This window comes from Chrysemys picta, chromosome 2 (genome assembly GCF_011386835.1).
Source record: "Chrysemys picta bellii isolate R12L10 chromosome 2, ASM1138683v2, whole genome shotgun sequence".
NCBI lineage: Eukaryota > Metazoa > Chordata > Testudines > Emydidae > Chrysemys > Chrysemys picta.
This window is the reverse complement of record NC_088792.1, coordinates 1,665,519-1,685,497: the sequence shown is the minus strand read 5'-3', so window position 1 is coordinate 1,685,497 and position 19,979 is coordinate 1,665,519. Positions and strand designations below refer to the sequence as shown.

Below are 19,979 nucleotides of genomic sequence, written 5' to 3'. Positions count from 1 at the left end.
GCGATCTGCAGCCAGCGTCTTGATTGGCAGCGGCGCCCCCAAATCTTGGCACCCTAGGTTGCCCCGTGCAGGCAGTCAGGAGAAAAGGTGAGAGGAGAATAACGGAAAGTAACAGGAGTTGCAGGGAGAGAAAGGAGGAGGAGCCTCTTATGCACCTGTCTAGCACCTGCAGGAGCCTGGACTGATTAACATAAGCTTGTCAGGGAGCTTCCTGTTTCCTGCTGCTTTCCTGAACCCACTTGAGGAGAACAGGTGGTCAACTGAAATAGTAGGAACCAGTTAGGCCCTTAAGAGGCTGATATCTTCCCTCACTCAGACCCTGCTACCAGCCTGCTTATTTGTCCCCTTCAACTGAGTGTTGAGAGCCACTATAGCTGGCACAGAACAGCAGTTAGGAGTGAAAGAAGAAAACGCCCCTCTGGGGCAGCATTCAGAAAAAGAAAGAAAGCAAAGGAAGCTTTTCTATCTAAGCAGGAAGGAGCTCTCCTGAGATACATAGACACAAATGTTCACAGTGAGCCTTCCGGCCCCAGTGAGGATGTGAGTGGTGAGGAGATGCCTGATCTTCCCGTTAGTCAGAGTGCAGGTGACCTGGCAGCTACTGCAGCATCCATATCTCCATCTCAAATGGATGTAACCAGGCACATTCCTGAAGAAAAGTGTAGATCAGAGAAGAGTGTGGTGGAGGCACAAGAAACAGCTGCTGCTGAGTTTAGTTCCTTAAGTCTAGATGATCCAGGACTGTGGACCCACTTGAGCAGTAGCCTGAGGGACTTCCTTGTACTGCATGGGCCACAGCAAGTGAAAAACTTCATGTCCTCCAAAGAGAATGAAAATAGAAGTTTCCATCCAACACGTTCCTGATGTGAAATCCCCAATGGTGACAAAGTGGAGAGGCCATGGCGTATGTACTGAAAAACCCAGAATGTTGCATACTGGTTTTGTTGCAAACTCTTCCAGGCTAATGTTCCAGCCACATTGGGTTCTATAGGAACAAAGGACTGGAAAAATCTGGCTAGAAATCTGGCATGCCGTGAGACGACAGCAATTCACCAGAGAGTATTCCATAGGTGGAAAGAACCACCATAGATGATTAGCATCAAGAGAAGATTGCATCCGAGTATCTTTACTGGCAAAATGTTCTGAAAAGGCTCATTGCCTTTGTGAGAATGCTTGCTACCCAAATCCTAGCACTGCGTGGCACTTCAGAACAGCTGCATGTGCGAAACAATAGAAATGCCTTAAAATTGTGGAGCTGATGGCTGAGTTTGATGCCATAGTTGCCATTATCGAGGATAATACTATGACAGGAACTGTTCATGGGAGAACAGTGGCAGAGGGAAATGGAATCACCAGAAAAATACATAATTTCAAATTTCTGTGTGGCTTAGTGTGGTGGCATGACATACTGTTTGAAATAAATGTTGTAAGCAAGAGACTTTAAGGTGTTGACCTTGATATATCTGGAGCGATGGAACAACTGGACAAAGCAAAGTCATACCTACAGTCTTACCGGTCAGATGAGGGATTTCAAAACGTTCTGAAGAGTGCACAGAAGTTGGCAGAGGAACTTCACACTAAAGCTATTTTACCCCCATCAAAAAATACAACAGTCACCAAAGAAGAAGACATTTTGATTACGAGGCATGGGATAATCCTATAAGAGACCCCAAACGGAAAGCCCTTTCAAGTTACATTTCAGCAGGATCTACCCCAAAGGCTGTTCTGGAATATATGTGCATAAATAAGATGACCAGCCTCTTTCCAAATGCTTTTGTTGGTCTGCGCATACCTCGAACACTTCCTGTAACAGTGGCCAGTGGAGAACGCAGGACCAGCCCTGCCATGGGATCAGTGCTCAGAGTGCTCACGCAGGAACCTAGCATGCAAAGGTGGAATATGATAGATGCAATGGTCGAAATAGTTAAAAACCCGTCCTCCTTCTTTTCTCTGCGGTTTTCACGTTTGCAATTAAAGGAAGCCAGATATCTAGCTACTGGAGAGCCCCCTTGTTCCAGTCAGTCTGAAGATCAGAGCTAGCATGCGCACAAATCATTATAGGGAAAAGATGGATTTTTAACTCAAAAGCCATACCCAGTTCAGCCACGTTTTCACAACTTCCCAGATGAGGCAGTGTAAGAAATGGCCGTGCTTTTGCCTGGATTTAACTCACTGTGCAATGACACATCACATTACCCAGTGTTGGATAACTAAGGGCCTATTGGACTGCAGACCGACCAGCAAATTAAACCGGAGGTGATCTTGTAATAATAAAGTGTTTATATTAACTAATAAGCCAATCTCTGCCCACGTCCAGGGATGCTTTGTGTTTAAACCCGAGGTAAAAGCCAGTGCATTCAGGCCACCCTGGGAGTTGCTGCTTGAAGCAGCTAATCTGGACTTTTCAAAGGAATTTTGGAAAGTTCGATGTACTGATCCATTGCCGTCACATACTCCTCAGTAGCATGACAATTGCCCACCTCACAACCTTGCATGTATTTAGCCTCACTACACCCCTGTGAGGTTGGGAATTATGACTGTCCCCATTCCACTAATGGGGGACTGAGGCCCAATGGGATAAAGCAAGTTGTGAAGATAACTCAGGAAGTCTTTGACAGAACAAGTACTTGAATCTGGGTCTACCAAATCTAGGATTATCCCCTCAGCCATGGGAACATCCTTATGCCTGACTCCCTTACCCTCCTCTGTATATCCCCGTCCTAGTTTAGATTTCTTCCACTGCAGTTTCCTGTGCCTCCCATACGTTATTCATTGTCTTTAGACTTTGAAGACCTAAAAGACATCTGTGCCAGCTTTAGATGAGTAGAAACACAATCCACAACAAAACAGCAAAAGCAAGTGCAGTGGCCAACTCAGCCAATACAAAACACATCTGGACACAAACATAACCTCACCTGGTCTCCTGCAAAACATGTACATCTCTTGTAATCAGGACTGGTGGAGCTAGATCCTGAGATGGTATAAACTGGACTAGCTTGAGGATCTGTAAATCAAGCACTTTAATACTTCGAGTGTCTATTTTCTTTTAAGTCTTTAACAAATAAAAAAAATACATGCTGAACAATATACACCTCTACCCCGATATACCACTGTCTTCGGGAGCCAAAAAATCTTACCTCGTTATATGTGAAACCGCGTCCTTCCCTGTCCCCTTTTCCTCAAGAACTGTGGTCTGCGCTCTCTGAGCTTAGCATGTCTACTTTTTGATCAGAGGCACCGTTTCCCAGCAATTTCCCCTCCCCTAGAAACACAATAAAGAGACAGTTACTATAGGCATTAGCATCTCACCAGAGATCACTGCTCACAGAGTGAAATATGGAGACCTCGCTCACGTCTGTGCAGAAGAAAGCTTGGGAGGCCATTCAGAGATAGATGGTGTGAGTGTTCAAGGTGAGCAGTTCCTCTTTATAAAACAGACACATAAAATGATACCTCAGTTAAATGTGACCTCAGGGGGCATTTTTCAAAAAGAAGCAGGAATGGTTAGACAATGGGAACATCCATCTTTGAGTCACATATGACAAAAAAAGTTTGTCAAACCAATATGTTTCCAAGAAATATTTCAGTTTAGACTGACTGGCTTTTTTCAACAGAAAATAGTGTAGTCAACAATTTTTCAACCAGTTTTTCACATTAACTTTCCAATTACATTTCTCCTTTCTCACCCCCGTTCCCTTGTATTACAGGCTGTAGGTGCTCTTCCTAATTTGAAACACATACATCAAAGCTGAAGATCTGAAAGACAAGTCTTAGGTTAGAGAATTGTCTTTTGTAACTGTAAAAGTAACCTACAAGTTTCAACCAAAGACCTGCTGGAGGCATCAACCCATCCACACATCATCCCAAATCTAGCCTGGGAAAGAAGATGTGCTTGACCACATTCCCAGAATGGCAACATAGCCAAAGGATTGTGGACCAAAGTAGAAATGAGTGTGAAAGATGGTCACTCTCTCTCCCCAAAAGATGCCCTGTCCCTAGCTCCCAATTTGAATCAAAATATTTCCTGAGTAAAAGTTCTTCTTCAGAAGATACCAAGATTAACTGTCCTCTTTCAAAACAGCTTGCATCTTCTATTCTCAAGGACAGCAAGGTGCATATGACCTTTGAAAGAGAATTGCTCTCTGTGCTGACGTGGACCACTAGCTTCTGTGAGGGCAGCTTAACTTTACTGCTGTTGGTAAGTAATGGCAGGTGGTGGTCATATTGAAAGAGGACCTCTTTGCTTAAAGGCAGCTTTAGCCTTATTCCTGTCGACAATTAGGAGAGCTGGTGGCGATTTTGAAAGGTTGCAATTCTCTGAAGAAGAACGATTCACCATTTTCCAAACTTTTGGGAAATGTTCCCCTTACCTATGGAGTTTTTACACACATACACATAAATTCTTATGCATCAACCATTTTAGCAGTGTCGGAGAAAAACAGAGTTCTCACTATTTGTTTGGGTACAGCAAGTCAGATGCTTTATTAACTCTCACAACTGCACAGAGGGAGAGAGCTAAGCAGGTCTCTCAACAGGTAAACAATTACAGCAAGCATTTATACCTTTTGTTACAGACAATAATAAGCAACAGCTGCATTTTGTTTATACATAGGTCATTCTGATATCTTGTTTTGCTCACTAATGTAGACTCTTAGTCTACATTCCATATTATCTACACAAGGCCACAGCAACTTCTCACACAGTTCTTTCCCACTCGCCTCACACATTCCTCGCTTCTACAAATCTCGCGTTATTAGGGTTACAGTTAGCCTAACTCTTGCTAACGAACTGTCATGCATTGCATCCCCTTCCTGTCAGTTCTTTCTCTGCTTCCACAACCCCCCCTTTTGTACTACTAGTACAACAAACATTTTCAAATCTCTATTTGCATTAAATCTCGGAATTCAGATTCTACATACATCAGATGCTTCAACCTTAGGGGGTTTGATTGGATGTAATGACAATGCGTGATGAGCATGGACATGAAAGGTATTACTATTATTACGTCCTTTACAACAACAATAACATACTCCTGCACAACACAAGCAATAACATTCCCATAGCGATAATATGATGGGGTTGTTGTACAATCTTAGTCATATAACACAATACATCATACTTAGTACATAAGGTGGATACTCTATAAGCTGTCTGAAAGGCATACTTTTTAACTTGATATATATTTTGAAGCATGTGAATTTGCCCTTGTACTTCAGAGATTTTCTGAACCTCTGGTAACAGTGAAAGCAAATTTTGAAATCGATCAGGTACTAAACTAGTCCAGTTAAAGGGTATCTGGAACCTAAGGACTACTTGCAAAATTCTATCTGCAGGCCAGTAAATAATATGATTGCCTGCAGCGGTAATGAGATTAAAATGTATGTTTTGCAATGTGGTGGCTTTAACATACACACAGCTATCATTAGCTTGAAAAAATAAGTGTCCTGTCAGGGTAGTTCCTTGTCCCCTACCCTCCCAGCAAACGTAGTCATGAAGAGTAACAACTCCTCCTGGCTTCAGTTTACGGATACACTGAAGCTGTGGGGGTTGTAACGGCCAAAATGTCCATTGACTCCCTAACCCCATCCAAATGTCAGATGTAATCCCAGGAGCACTGACTAAAAATCGATTGGGCATACCAGGAGGTCTAATTTCCCAGATGTCTCGGTGAATTACCCAATCCCACATGCATCCTCCCCATGGACCCGGCAGGATTCGGTATGTGGGAGCCCACCCCCCCCCCCCAACCGGTCCATATGCTTGGAAGAAGCACTGAGAATGTCTGCACTTCCACCCAGAAAGTCTCCAAGTATGTCTCCATGGCCACAGATCAGATGGTACTCCTGGTGTGTCTGTAAGGGCAGTGGGCCAAGCCTGATGCTCTAGATCATTCCGAATGGCCATTAGCTGGTCATTCAGGAAATCCTGAATTTCTGAACATGCTAGATCCCACTGCAATGCCTTCCCAGCCTCAGTGATATTCAATACCATCTCTGTCAGCAACTTCTGGGTCATAGAACTAAGGGCGGAGATAACATGTAACTCACCAACTCCAGCCTGTACCTGGGTTAGCTGTGCCCCAATTTCTCATCATGTTCTTGGTTCTTAAAAATATGCCAAACTGCTGCTACATTATTGGCCCCATCCCAAAGGGATCCGATCAAGTCTCTCTTCTTTCTAGAGGAAATAACCCAAGCCCTCTGTTGTGCTAATCTAATGGCAGCCCCCTGTGAGCAATTTGGGTATGTAGAGGTAATCTGGAAACTGGATAAGGGCAATGAAAATGTAACAGTCCCTAGTGTAGCGTTAATCACAGTCCATTGATATCCTAATGCATCTCTCTTTGGTGTAGTACTGTACCACATCTGTTGGTTGAACACCTTTATGTACTTCCGGGAGGCATTGATATTAATGGCATAAGAAGGGGTGTATTGCAATAAGGTACAGGTCACATTATTAGTCACTGGAAAAATTTCTATGCAGGTAAAATTTCCAGTGGCAAAACAAACTCTGGGTATTCGTTTAATTGTTCACTAATTGGGTGACCAAATAACAATAAGGGCCTCTCTCATTTAACACAGTGCAAATTTCAGGAACATTCGCTATAGAACCCATCAATTGCAATTACAGATTCTTGGGGTTCACTGGTAGTGATATCATATACTTTTATCTCCACTGATCCATTCAATTGTTCGCTTACATGGGATATCCTGAACCTTAAAAATATATTTAAATAAATCACTAAAGTGTGAAGGCCTTAGTCATTGGTTTTATCAAATATATGGCATTGTCTGTATTTGGATGTGTTACAGGGGTAATAGTGTAATGGAGGAGATGGCAGGGGCAATGGCAACAAGGTGCCTTTGGTACTTATCATTTAAAATCCAATTAGGGAGGGCAATACATGCTGAAGGACTTATCCAAAACACAGGGCGCAGCCTGTAGAATAAACCCCCAAATCCAATCAATACCACGTTCCCAAGCATGGGTCCCACAAGTTTCTTCCTGCCAGTGTATAATTCTTTGTTTCTTCACCAGGGTCAGTTCTTAATGTCTCTTGTAGTCAGGAATCCCTGGACTTTGTGGTTTCAGTGAAGCAAGTGTTCCTTCTTCTCTTTTCCTGAAACAGTGTGGTTTAGCATCATACAGGGGAGAGGTTACTAGCACATCACCCTGTAATGGTTTTGCTTCTTCTAGAACAATCCAAAGGCACAGTAGGTCTGTCAGTGGACAAGGGAGAGGTTACTAGCACTTCACCTTGTCTTTTTTTTTTTTTTCCTGCTGTCCAGAAGACACAGCAGAGCTAGAAGGAGAAATAGGCTTATCATCAGTCGGAGAGTCCTCCCGAGGTGGAGGGGTCTTTTTACAGTGAAAAGCATGGGTCCAGGCAGGTAGTCCTTGGCACTTCACAGCTGAGAGCCAATAACAGCCAGACAGGGATAAGGAAGAGTTGCTTTATTCAGCAGAAGAAAGGAGAGCCTTGCACCTTGGTACAAAGACTCTGTCTTACACACATTTTACCATTTCAATTATTATCCTGGGGATTTGAAATCCCCATGCTTATAATTACTTACTCCTTTCCTTCCACTATGCCCTCAAAGTTTCCAACCTGTTCTCCAATCTCTCTATCTATTGCCTGCCCGTTTGGGCCCGATCCTGCTTTTCTCGCTGAACCGTCCCTTCCATGGGCACCGGCTTTTTCACTACCAATTTAGATAGGAGGGTGGGCTTCTCAACTAGCCCCCACCCTTCCCGGTCTCTTCTCTTAAACATTCTTACTCACAAGGCTACCCGAGTCCTCCCTCGTGAGGCTTGCCACTTGGGCAAAACGCATGACCCATTGGCATTTAACTATTCAATTTTCTCTTGTGGCAAACACACTGCTCTTACAGCATATGCAAACACAAATGGTTAAATTCTGACAAGTCCCTGAAGGACCGGTACTTGCTTAGCCAGTGCTTCCTTTTCTGCCTGGAAGTCCTGTCTCAAGGCTTGCAACTTGCCCTGGGCGTAGGTTTGAGTTGCTGCCTGGTTCATGATCTATGCTCTTAATTGCTCAATTCTAGTTATCAAATACACAACTCTTCCCTTTTCTCCAACTTCTCTATTGCCCAGTCCTGCTACGACTGGGGTAGATCCACCTGACACCCTTCCCGGTCAACCGGGGTGGAAAGAGGAATGCTAAACCCCTCTCCGGTTCTCAGACTTACTGCGGCTGAGAGTAGGCACACTTTCATACTCACACACGTACGTCCAGACTGGCCATGTCTGTGTATAACGTTCAGAGAAGGTGCTGTGCAATCTCCAACTTGCTTCCTCTCTTGGGAGAGCAGTTCTTTTACACCCTGAGGTCTCCTGGGGCGTCTTTTCAGTGATTCCAGTCCAGGCCGGCTGCCTGTGGCTTCTTCAGCTTCCCCAAACCACGCTGGCTCCAGGGTCGCAAAGGCAGACTGTTGGATCTCACTGGACAGTTAAGCTTTGCAAATGTAATCTCAGCACTGCAACTTGTATTGCCTTTGGTTTGACTATATCTATATTTTTTCACAGCCATCTGGGGCCAAAAGCAGTTTTTCTTTGTACTTAGCCTGGTCTGCATTGATTCTTGACCTTGAACGCAGATTAACTTTCTCTTTATCTCTGGACCAAGCTGAATTTCAAATTAACCCGTTCCTTTCCTCAATAGACAAATTGCTCCCGTTGTGTGTCAGAGGCTTTTTGGTGATTAAAAGCTCCTCTGAGATGTATGATCTTATCTAGATTGAAGGTACCTTCTAGTGGGCATTGTTTAGATGAATTTTCACACGTGTAATGATTCCAATTCTCTAAATACCTGCAGGTTTTAGTACCATAATGTACGTACATGAAATAAGCTGGGGTACCCTTAGTGAGTGAGAGGGAATCCTTAGACTGTCCCCCACCCATTTTCCAATCACACACACAGGGAGGAGGATGCCCTGTCCGCACTAGCGGCACATAAACTAAGGATCTCTCCCTACAGGGTATTCACACAGGAGAGACTAACGAGGATGGCCACGACCCTCCTACACCTCCCTTCAGCAAAGAGCGTCGGCTAGTCTCAGAGAGACGGCGCCGCTTACTCTGTTGCATCCAGTGAGATGATCAGACTGTCAATGGCTCACATGGAGAGGAAAAGGGGAGGGAAGATGGGTTCACACACTCCTAGACCCAGGTAGCCTCCTCGCCGGACGATGCCAGGCCGAGTTAGCCCACCGAGGGTCGGATCTCCTATAAGATCCTGTAGTTACTGGGCTTGCGTTAGAGTAGTTCTGGTCACGAGCCAAAAGACTTCGCAGAGTACTCTGGGCATCTTCCAGTAACACTCAATTCACACTGGTGTACACACACACACACACACACACACACACACACACCCCAAGGACTTATTCCAGGTACTATTCCCAAGTACCTCGATGCATCACTCGAGGCAGTAAAAACCCCTCCTGAGGCGGTAACAACCCCTCAAAACCGGGGCATACCTATGCACCTCGCATATGCATACAGGGGGCGGCAACAATTCCCCTAAGCCGCTCAGCATCTGACCTTGCTGCACAGTCAATAAGTTCGGATGGCGTGAGCCCAACAGGGACAGACGGCCCCACGGACAGTCCTCCTCCGACACCCCAATAGAGATTTCAAAAGGTCTCCTACCTCTATTGTGGCGCCATGGGGTTCGAAGGGGAACGATCCGTAGCAGCTGCCGGTGCCTCTGCGGGCGTTGCCATCCCGGACGAGCCCCCAAATTGTCGGAGAAAAACAGAGTTCTCACTATTTGTTTGGGTACAGCAAGTCAGATGCTTTATTAACTCTCACAACTGCGCAGAGGGAGAGAGCTAAGCAGGTCTCTCAACAGGTAAACAATTACAGCAAGCATTTATACCTTTTGTTACAGACAATAATAAGCAACAGCTGCATTTTGTTTATACATAGGTCATTCTGATATCTTGTTTTGCTCACTAATGTAGACTCTTAGTCTACATTCCATATTATCTACACAAGGTCGCAGCAACTTCTCACACAGTTCTTTCCCACTCGCCTCACACATTCCTTGCTTCTACAAATCTCACGTTATTAGGGTTACAGTTAGCCTAACTCTTGCTAATGAACTGTCATGCATTGCAATCCCCTGCCTGTCAGTTCTTTCTCTGCTTCCACAGCAGAAAACTTCAGCTTTTTCTCAAAAAAAATAAAGCTCGAAGTCTGGACATTTTTAGTTCTCTTCTCTGGACTTTTTCAGTTCTATTATATCCTTTTATTTTTTTAGATAGGGCAACCAGAACTGCACAAAGTATTCAGGGGCTGACGATACAATGTATTTATATATAGGCAATATAATATTTTCTTTCTTATTATTTATGACTTTCCTAATGGTTCCTAACATTAAGTTAGCTTTTTGAACCACCACTTCACCTAGTTTTCAGAGAACTGTCCACAATGACTCCTAAGATCTCTTTCTTGACTGGTAACAGCTAATTTAGACCCATCATTTTGTATGTCTAGTTAGGATTATGTTTTCTAATGTGCATTACTTTGTATTATCAACACTGAATTTCATCTGTCATTTCCTTGGGTGATGGCCCAGTTTCGTGAGATCCCTCTGTCACTCTTTGCAGTCGGGTTTGGACTTAACTATCTTGAGTAGATTTGTATCATCTGCAAGCTTTGAAACCTCACTGTTTACTCCTTTTCCCAGATAATTTATGAATATGTTTAATACAGTTCTTTATGGAACCCCGTTGTTATGGAGATTCCACACCCTCCCTAGGCAATTTATTCCAGTGCCTAACCTCCCTGACGATTAGGAATTTTTTCCTCATGTCCAACCTAAACCTCCCTTGCTGCAATTTAAGCCCATTGCTTCTTGTCCTATCATCAGAGGTTAAGGAGAATAATTCTTCTCCCTCCTCCTCCCTGTAACAACCTGTTAGGTATTTGAAAACTGTTATGTCCCCTCTCAGTCGTCTCTTTTCCAGACAAAACAAACCTGATTCTTTCAATCTTCCCTCATAAGTCATGTTTTCTAGACCTTTCATCGTTTTTGTTGCTCTTCTCAGGACTCTCTCCAATTTGTCCCCATGTTTCCTGAAATGCGGCGCCTAGAACTGACACGATACTGCAGTTGAGGCCTTATCAGAGCTGTGTAGTACTTCTCTTATCTTGCTCACAACACTCCTGCTAATGGTAGATTGTCTGTCACTTGAAGTCATTCCAAGTGGATATCTAGCTAAAAGATGTGTGAGAGCTAGAAAAAATAATAATTATAGGCTCGATACATAAATTATTGGGCAAGGTTTTGTTATGCAGGAGGTCAGATTAAATATTCACATTGACCTCTTCTGGCCTTAAACTGTATGAAAAATCAGTTTGACCCAATAGGGGCAGTAAATTGTAAGGCACTATTAGGCACTAATTGTAAGGGTAGGGTGATTGCTTGGCATCTACACGAACAAAGTTACAGTTGTTTGTTTGCTGTAACTGTGCTTTTTCCATAGTTTAACACATCTGGATTTCTTTTAAGCCTAACTTTGACGCTGAATTCACTGAGTGCTCCCGACGGAAAGAAAGACTGAGCCATTCCTTTCCAGTTACACTGCTCTTGAGACTTCTTCCTGTGACTTAGCAAAACAGCGAGAGCTTTCCATAAAACTGAGCAAAGACAAATAAACAAATCTACTTAGCATGTTAGAGCACCAAGGAGGGCATTGTAATGAGCCCCTCTGTGCCTGGCTTGAGACTATCATTGTAGGTGTGACTTCAGAGACTTGATCCTTAAATGCCACAGAAATTAATATATGAGGTTTTTGGTGCCCTAACATGATCCCTTAGGGATAAAGAGTGATTGAACACTCTCTTCCACCAGTAGCTGTGATACAATACTTCTTTACTTCAGTGGAGGTGGGATAGCTATTTTCCTTCAGTTCTGATTCCTGAACATAACTTTCCATTTTCTCCATTTACTTGGAAATGTGACGTTAGCGCAGTCAACATTGCAACTTGAGACAGACATTGTTCGTTTGTTCATTTTTCTGTCTCAGGGTAAATTACAGTGGCAATGGACATGGTTCATGGAAGACCCTGAAAGATCCAGATGGATCTTAGGTAAGAATCCAGGATTATACATAGAGATGAATCTGAGTTACACACTTCAGATCTGGAATCAGATTCAGATCCAACTTCTTCAACCCAAGAGGATTTTCAGATTCTGGGCTTTTCAGCCAATTATAGAGCTAAATCGGGGTTATAAAATTTGTATTTATGGTTGTCGTGTTATCAATTAGAGGTCAATGCCCCGCTGTACTAGGTTCTCTGGAAAAACATAGTAAGAGAGGGAGTGTGAAGCAGAGCCAGGAATTAAAGGACTATCTCAATCTAGTGCCCCTACTGCCAGTCTGACCATTATCCAGTGTTGTGTATGTGTGTGAGTGGGGGAGGGGGAGGGGGAGGACGGACACTTGGATCCAGTGGGTTCTGGTGTGGCCGATCTCTAACCATAAGGGGGACATAACAGGAAGTATTTGCACTGCGGCAGCCCCAGTCATGGTCGTGTTTGTTTGAAAACTGTAACCAATGGGAAGCAGTGGGAGGGCAGAGGTGATACATGACATTGCAATAGCAGATGAGCCTCATGGTGTTGATAGACTGTGAAGGGGCTTGGATTGAAAACAAGCTGTTTGTGTTCGATTAAACGTGGACGGGGGGAGCCAGAAGAAGGAAGCAAATGGAGAAAGCCTCACTTTTGAGGTGTTATATAGTTTTGCCTTCGTGTCTCTTCAGCCTTCTTTCTTCCTTCTTTCTCTCTCCACTCTCCTCACACTCCTCTCTGATACGGCATTTTCTCCTTTTATCTCACTCTCTCACCTGTGGCTTCATGTAATCCCACTATGCTCCCTCTTCTAAGCATCCTCCCTCCCTCCTTCAGAGCCTTGCACACAGCCTTCCATTATTGCTTCTGTGCCAATGTTATTCCTTCGCCATTTCCTGCCTGTATCATATTCCTGTGTCACGGCGAATGACCTAGAGAGATGAAGGACCTGGCAGTGTGTACCACTAGGAGGCGTAAGAAACTGGGACTGGAGACAAGGGGCCAGAAATCACCTAGAGCGAGGCTAACATAGATTGAAGGCACAGTTACCAATTCTCATGGTATTTGGTGCGTCTCTTAAAGCCTCAGCTCCTTCAGTCATGTGATCAGTTAAGAATCTCAGATTTTCTTTTTAGTATGTTTCTAGCCCTCAGGGTTGCTAAGAAAAGCTTAAAAACGTGACTGTCTCCAGGGCCCAGAAACATTGTTCCATTGCAATTTGCTGACTGAGTGAAATTGGAACATTTCATCAAGAAGGGCCAATTTCACTGCAGCACCACGGAATTGAGGAAACTCTGCCTACATCAGAATCCTGCCTGGTTTCCACTAGTTCACCTGCCCAGCTCCTTTGCAACCTGCCCAGTGGCCTGCTAGCAACCTCAGAGCTTCCAGAGTCCATGGCCTTGGAGCAGATACACATGCAGATTGCCCTGGGGGCTGGGAACATCCAAAATTGTCAGTGTCCATGACTCCAGGGATCCATTCCCTTTTCCAGAGACTTTTCAAAAACTGTGGGTTTGTTCCTAAACCAAATTCTGAAATATAAAAATCTTGCACAAAACAGAATTACACTTCCCTGCCCCCTCTCTAAACCCTTTGTGTATTATTTAAAAAAATCTCAAGATTTTAAGCCAATTGCATGATTTTTTGGAAGCCTGATAATGGTTTTCAAATGCTTGGGATTAGCAACACTGCCAGGGGATCTGTTATGAAGCAGCAGTAACCAAGTGACTGGGACATAACAGACATTGTAGTCATCTAAAAGGATTATCTGGAATAGGGTGACCAGATGTCCCGATTTTATAGGGACATTCCCGATTTCTGGGTCTTTTTTCTTATATAGGCTCCAATTACCTCCCACCCCCATCCCGATTTTTCACATTTACTGTCTGGTCACCCTAATCTGGAAGGATTTAAAGTATGAGTGCTTTCTAACTTACCCTCAGTGAGCAGACAATATAAAGTCTCTAGCTCAAACTCAAACCCAGGCCAGGTATATTTGATTGGAGAAAATCTGGGATAATGTACATGAATCGGGAAATGCCCTATGGGGAACTGGATGCCTAATTCCAGTCAATTTTATGGAGGCTTGGATGTCTAAATCTCCTAAACAGCCTTGAAAATCTCAGCCCTGTTAAAAAGGGAGTGTAAATTTAAAGGTCCATCCCAGCTCTTCCCAGACATCACAGCGGCTGGTTTCCTGTAAGATATTCACTACCCACATTCAAGCCCGGTGGTGTCATTCAGATTTAATTCATGCCATGAAATTTCCTTCTTCCATGCTGCTCACTCTTGTTATCCCGGCAGGTATGGTTTCATGCACCCCATATAAATGGCTGAGGGCAATCAGAGCATGGTGATCCAGTTCATCCTCCTGGGGCTGACGGATCGTCAGGAGTTGCAGATACCCCTCTTCGCGGCGTTCCTGGTGATCTATGTTCTTACGCTGGTGGGGAATCTTGGGATGATTGTGTTGATCTGGGTTGATCCCCGACTCCACACCCCCATGTACTTCTTCCTCAGTAACCTGTCCGTTGTTGACCTCTGCTACTCCTCAGTCTTCGCTCCAAGGATGCTGGTGAATTTCTTAGTGGGGAGTAAAAGCATTTCTTACTGTGCCTGTATTGCTCAACACTTCTCTTTTGTTGTGTTGTGAGCACAGAAGGGTTCCTGCTGGCTGTGATGGCGTGTGACAGCTATGTCACCATCTGTAACCCTCTGCTCTACACCGCTGCTATGTCTAAGAGAGTCTGTATTCATCTAGTGGCCAGCTCACATGTAGGGGGGCTCATGAACTCACTGACCCACGCATGTGGCTTGCTGAGGTTGTCATTCTGTGGACCCAACATCATCAATCATTACTTTTGTGACACTAACCCATTGCTGAAGCTCGTTTGCTCTGATAACCACATCAGAGAGATTTTGCTTGTAGCCTTTTCTGGGGTTATTGCCATGTCCACCGTCCTGATTGTCATAATCTCTTATCTGTACATCCTCTTCTCTCTCCTGAGGATCTGCTCCACCAAGGGCAGGCGCAAAGCCTTCTCCACCTGTGCCTCTCATCTAACAGCTGTCACCATGTTCTACGGACCTGTGAGCTCAAGCCACATACAGCCCAGTTCCAGCTACTCACTGGAACAGGAGAAAATCTCTGCTGTGTTTTATACCCTGGTGGTCCCCATGTTGAACCCCCGATCTACAGCCTGAGGAACAAGGAGGTTAAGGATGCTCTTAAGAGGGTGATAGACTGGAAAAACATTCCCAGCTAATTTGTTCACCATGACAATTCCAGTCAATTGAGAAGAACAATTGGAAGAAGGATCGTAGTATGGTCTATGGGTTACTGACTTGATTTGTGTATCACAAATGTCGCACAAGAATTAAATGAAACTCAAAGAACTGATGTAGCATGTGGAAATGATGTTTTACAATTGCTTGAGAGGAACAATGTTACCTAATGTCCTGTCATTATGTGGCTGTTGGAATATAGACAACTTTCCTTGTTTCTTGACCATTAATCTATTTGAAATGGTGCCCTGCAAGGTTATCTGAGATTAAAAATAAAATAAATTTGCTTCTAGGTTTAATTTCTTAATGTGTTACTTTAATGAATGCTCAGTATGTGACTCGCATTATGAGAATTCAACGCTTTTGCTCTCTTTAGTGTCTGGGCCTCATACGGGCTGCCACAATTGCTCTCTATCCCCTTTAGAACAGCCCTTAACGTAGTTGAAGACTGTTATCAGGTCCCTCCTCAGTCGTCTTGTCTCAAAACAAAACATGCCCATTTTTAAAAGAAAAACTTTCCTAATAAATCAGGTTTTGTAAACCCTTTTTGTCATTTTTGTTGTTCCCCTCTGGACTCTCTCCTATTTGCCCACATCTTTCCTAAAGCGTGGCTCCCAAACCTAGACACAGAACTTCAACTGAGGCCTCACCAGTGCCAAGCAGAGCCAAACAAGCACCGCCCTGGTCTGACATACAACATACCTGGTAATCCCCCCTAGACAGCCTGTTTCACAACTGCACCTCATTGTTGGCTCCTAGTCAACTTGTGATCCACTTGAACTCCCAGATCCATCTCAGCAGCACTTCTCCCTAGCCAGTTATTCCCCACATTGTATTATGCATTTGATTTTCCCTTCTAGAGTGAAGTACTTTGCACCTGTCTTTATATTGATCACATCTATATTCATACTAGTGCTCCATACATCTACTCTTAACAGTCACTTAACACTCACGGCAGGACAAAGCACCATCTAGAACATCCCTGACAGGTGTTTGTCTAACCTGCTCTTAAAAATCTCCAATGATGGAGATTCCGCAACCTCCCTAAGCAATTTATTCCAGTGGTTAACCACCAGGACAGTTAGGAAATTTTTCCTAATGTCCAACCTAGACCTCCTGAATATAAACTGTTGAGGAAGGACAGACAGGGCAGAAAAGGTGGGGGAGTTGCATTGTATGTAAGAGAGGACTGTGACTGCTCAGAGCTCTGGTATGAGACTGCAGAAAAACCTAAGAGTCTCTGGATTAAGTTTAGAAGTGTGAGCAACAAGGGTGATGTCGTAGTGGGAATCTGCTATAGACCGCCAGACCAGGGGGACGAAGTGGACCAGGCTTTCTTCCGGCGACTAGCAGAAGTTACTAGATCGCAGGCCCTGGTTCTCCTGGGAGACTTTAATCACCCTGATATCTGCTGGGAGAGCAATATAGCGGTGCACAGACAATCCAGGAAGTTTTTGGATAGTGTAGGGGACAATTTCCTGGTGCAAGTGCTGGAGGAACCAACTAGGGGTAGAGCTCTTCTTGACGGGCTGCTCACAAACCGGGAGAATTAGTAGGGGAAGCAAAAGTGGATGGGAACCTGGGAGGCAGTGACCAGGAGATGGTCGAGTTCAGGATCCTGACACGAGGAAGAAAGGAGAGCAGCAGAATACGGACCCTGGACTTCAGAAAAGCAGACTTTGTCTCCCTCAGGGAACTGATGGGCAGGATCCCCTGGGAGAATAACATGAGGGGGAAAGGAGTCCAGGAGAGCTGGTTGTATTTTAAAAAATCCTTATTGAGGTTGCAGGAAAAAAACATCCCAGTGCATAGAAAGAACAGTAAATATGGCAGGCAACCAGCTTGGCTTAACTGTAAAATCCTTGCTGACCTTAAACGCAAAAAAGAAGCTTACAAGAAGTGGAAGATTGGACAAATGACCAGGGAGGAGTATAAAAATATTGCTCAGGAATGCATGAGTGAAATCAGGAAGGCCAAAAGAATAGTGATCAGGAACAGTCAGCATGGATTCACGAAGGGCAAGTCATGCCTGACTAACCTAATTGCCTTCTATGACGAGATAACTGGATCTGTGGATGAGGGGAAAGCAGTGGATGTGTTATTCCATGACTTGAGCAAAGCTTTTGATACGGTCTCCCACAGTATTCTTGCCAGCAAGTTAAAGAAGTATGGGCTGGATGAATGGACTATAAGGTGGATAGAAAGCTGGATAGATTGTCGGGCTCAACGGGTAGTGATCAACGGCTCAATGTCTAGTTGGCAGCCGTTTTCAAGCGGAGTGCCCCAGGGTCGGTCCTGGGTCTGGTTTTGTTCAATATCTTCATTTATGATCTGGAGGATGGCGTGGACTGCACTCTCATCAAGTTTGCAGATAACACTAAACTGGGAGGAGTGGTAGATACGCTGGGGAGTAGGGATAGGATACAGGGGAACATAGACAAATTAGAGGATTGGGCCAAAAGTAACCTGATGAGGTTCAACAAGGACAAGTGCAGAGTCCTGCACTTAGGAAGGAAGAATCCCATGCACTGTTACAGACTAGGGACCGAATGGCTAGGAAGCAGTTCTGCAGAATAGGACCTAGGGGTTACAGTGGACAAGAAACTGGATATGAGTCAACAGTGTGCCCTTGTTGCCAAGAAGGCTAATGGCATTTTGGGCTGTATAAGTAGGGGCATTGCCAGCAGATCGAGGGACGTGATCATTCCCCTCTATTTGATATTGGTGAGGCCTCATCTGGAGTACTGTGTCCAATTTTGGGCCCCACACTACAAGAAGGAGCAGGGGGTTGGACTAGATGACCTCCTGAGGTCCCTTCCAACCCTGATATTCTATGATTCTATATATTGCGGTATTAATGTTAACGGAATACATGGGCCAAGCAGCTAGCTACATTTCAGGGCCCTGGGGATGTTCCAGTTGGAAGTAGAAACTGATGGGCTCTAGTATTTTGTTTTAATGCAGTCTTCTGTTTCTCTGAACTCAGGAGGGCCTAAGAAAGAAAGGACCAATTTTTTTACTTTACCACCCCCAGCTTATGTAGCCAGCAGTGACAGAAGCTCTCTCTAGCTTTTCCCAGGGTTATGCTGTGCTCATGCCTACTGCTTGACTTTCTCACTTTTTAGTTAGTTGAGATGGTCTGGAACTGTTATTAATGCTCCTATTGTTCTTGAAGTCTGATCCTGTTTTTAGAAGACAAAACAAGACAAACAAACACAAAAAGGAAAAGTCAAGAACAGCAAAGATAGAAAATGCAGCTTCTGTCTGTAGTGTTAACTTTCACTGCTGTCTCACTTCTGGAGAAAAACAGGGATGGGACACAATCTTATTAGCCACTCTGCTCATGTTATTCCAGGCCAAGAAATGATCTGTGGAAACTGGTGTCCCATATTGCCTGTGTGAAGAACAATGTCAATTCTTCATCTAGCCATTAGTCCAGAGATACAGAACATGCCAACTGAGATTAAAATCTTTGTTATCAAATATATGTCCAACCGAAGTGGAATAAACATTCTCTCTGATTATTCTTTTGGAGTTAGATTTTTCTGCACTCTGATTTTTGGCTATTTCAACCTTGTTTCTTTTGTTTTTGCTTCAGCATAAAATACAGTTTCCTGACTGCTGGGGATATTTATTTTGGTAAGAACAAAACAGAGTAAGTGAGAAAATGGAAAATAAGGCATTTGGATGTCGAATCTTTTATGTTTTGTGTAATTTAGTCAGTCGAAAAGACTTTCACTTTTCCTTAAATGCCAAGAATTTTGTTAAGTGGTTTTATTACTGGTTTAAGGGCATGGAATGACTTCCATAGGGCTGGAAGTTCTCAGTCTATACACGGAATATGTGCAGCCTAAATCAGATCCAACACATCCATGGTCTTCAGATATTCTCCGCAGCTCAGAATTCACAGTCGGAGGAAGGGAAAACCGGGTCGAGTCTGTGGGAAGGGTGAAAAGCGCTTTCCTCACGGTGCCTGTTCTGAGACCAAAAATAGGATTTCAATTCCAATACCCTCCAACAGCCCCTTAGCCAGCAGTGGGTCAGATCTCCAAATGGTGTCAGTCAGTAGAGCTCTGTTGGAATTAGTGGGTCAAAGTTTCAGCTGGTGTAAGTGGGCCATAGTTCCATTGAAGTCACTGTAGATTGGAGCCATGTAATTAATCTATCGAATCTGTCCTCATCTACCCTTCTCTCTAACTATCTGCTTAATCATCCAAAAAAGGATTTGACATGGGTATGAATATTAAGAATGTTTGTATTTTACAGTGGAATGGAGATGTTTAAAGATATAAAACCTCAGGCTTTGGGACGTGGGGCTTGAAGCAGATTACTGTATAGACTGAGGAGGAAACTCCCCCCATTATGTGAGTCCATAATGCTTATGATCATGGCTTGCACCTAACTCTGAAGCATACTGTAATGACTACCACAGTGAAGATATAGATCATTAGGGGACCTGTTCTGGAAATTCCTGGGTTCTGTATATTTAATTTAAATAATTTAACTTTTTAACCCCCTGACGCAGGTAACGTGACAGAAGGAACTGGCGGGATTGAGAGCAGTTTGTTAATAATTAGGAATTACCCAAGCT

General features: G+C 44.0%; 1 long non-coding RNA gene and 1 pseudogene across 1 annotated transcript; one reads left to right on the top strand and one right to left on the bottom strand.

Annotated features, from left to right (window-relative positions):
* Positions 1-7,230: 7,230 nt before the first annotated feature.
* LOC135981901 (uncharacterized) lies at positions 7,231-9,264 on the bottom strand. Its single transcript, XR_010599077.1, has 2 exons — positions 8,244-9,264; positions 7,231-7,412 (listed from the first exon to the last, which is right to left on the bottom strand). It is a non-coding gene; the product is annotated as an uncharacterized LOC135981901 (long non-coding RNA).
* A 5,168-nt stretch (positions 9,265-14,432) lies between these two features.
* On the top strand, positions 14,433-15,515 carry LOC135981061 (olfactory receptor-like protein COR8; annotated as a pseudogene).
* Positions 15,516-19,979: the final 4,464 nt, after the last annotated feature.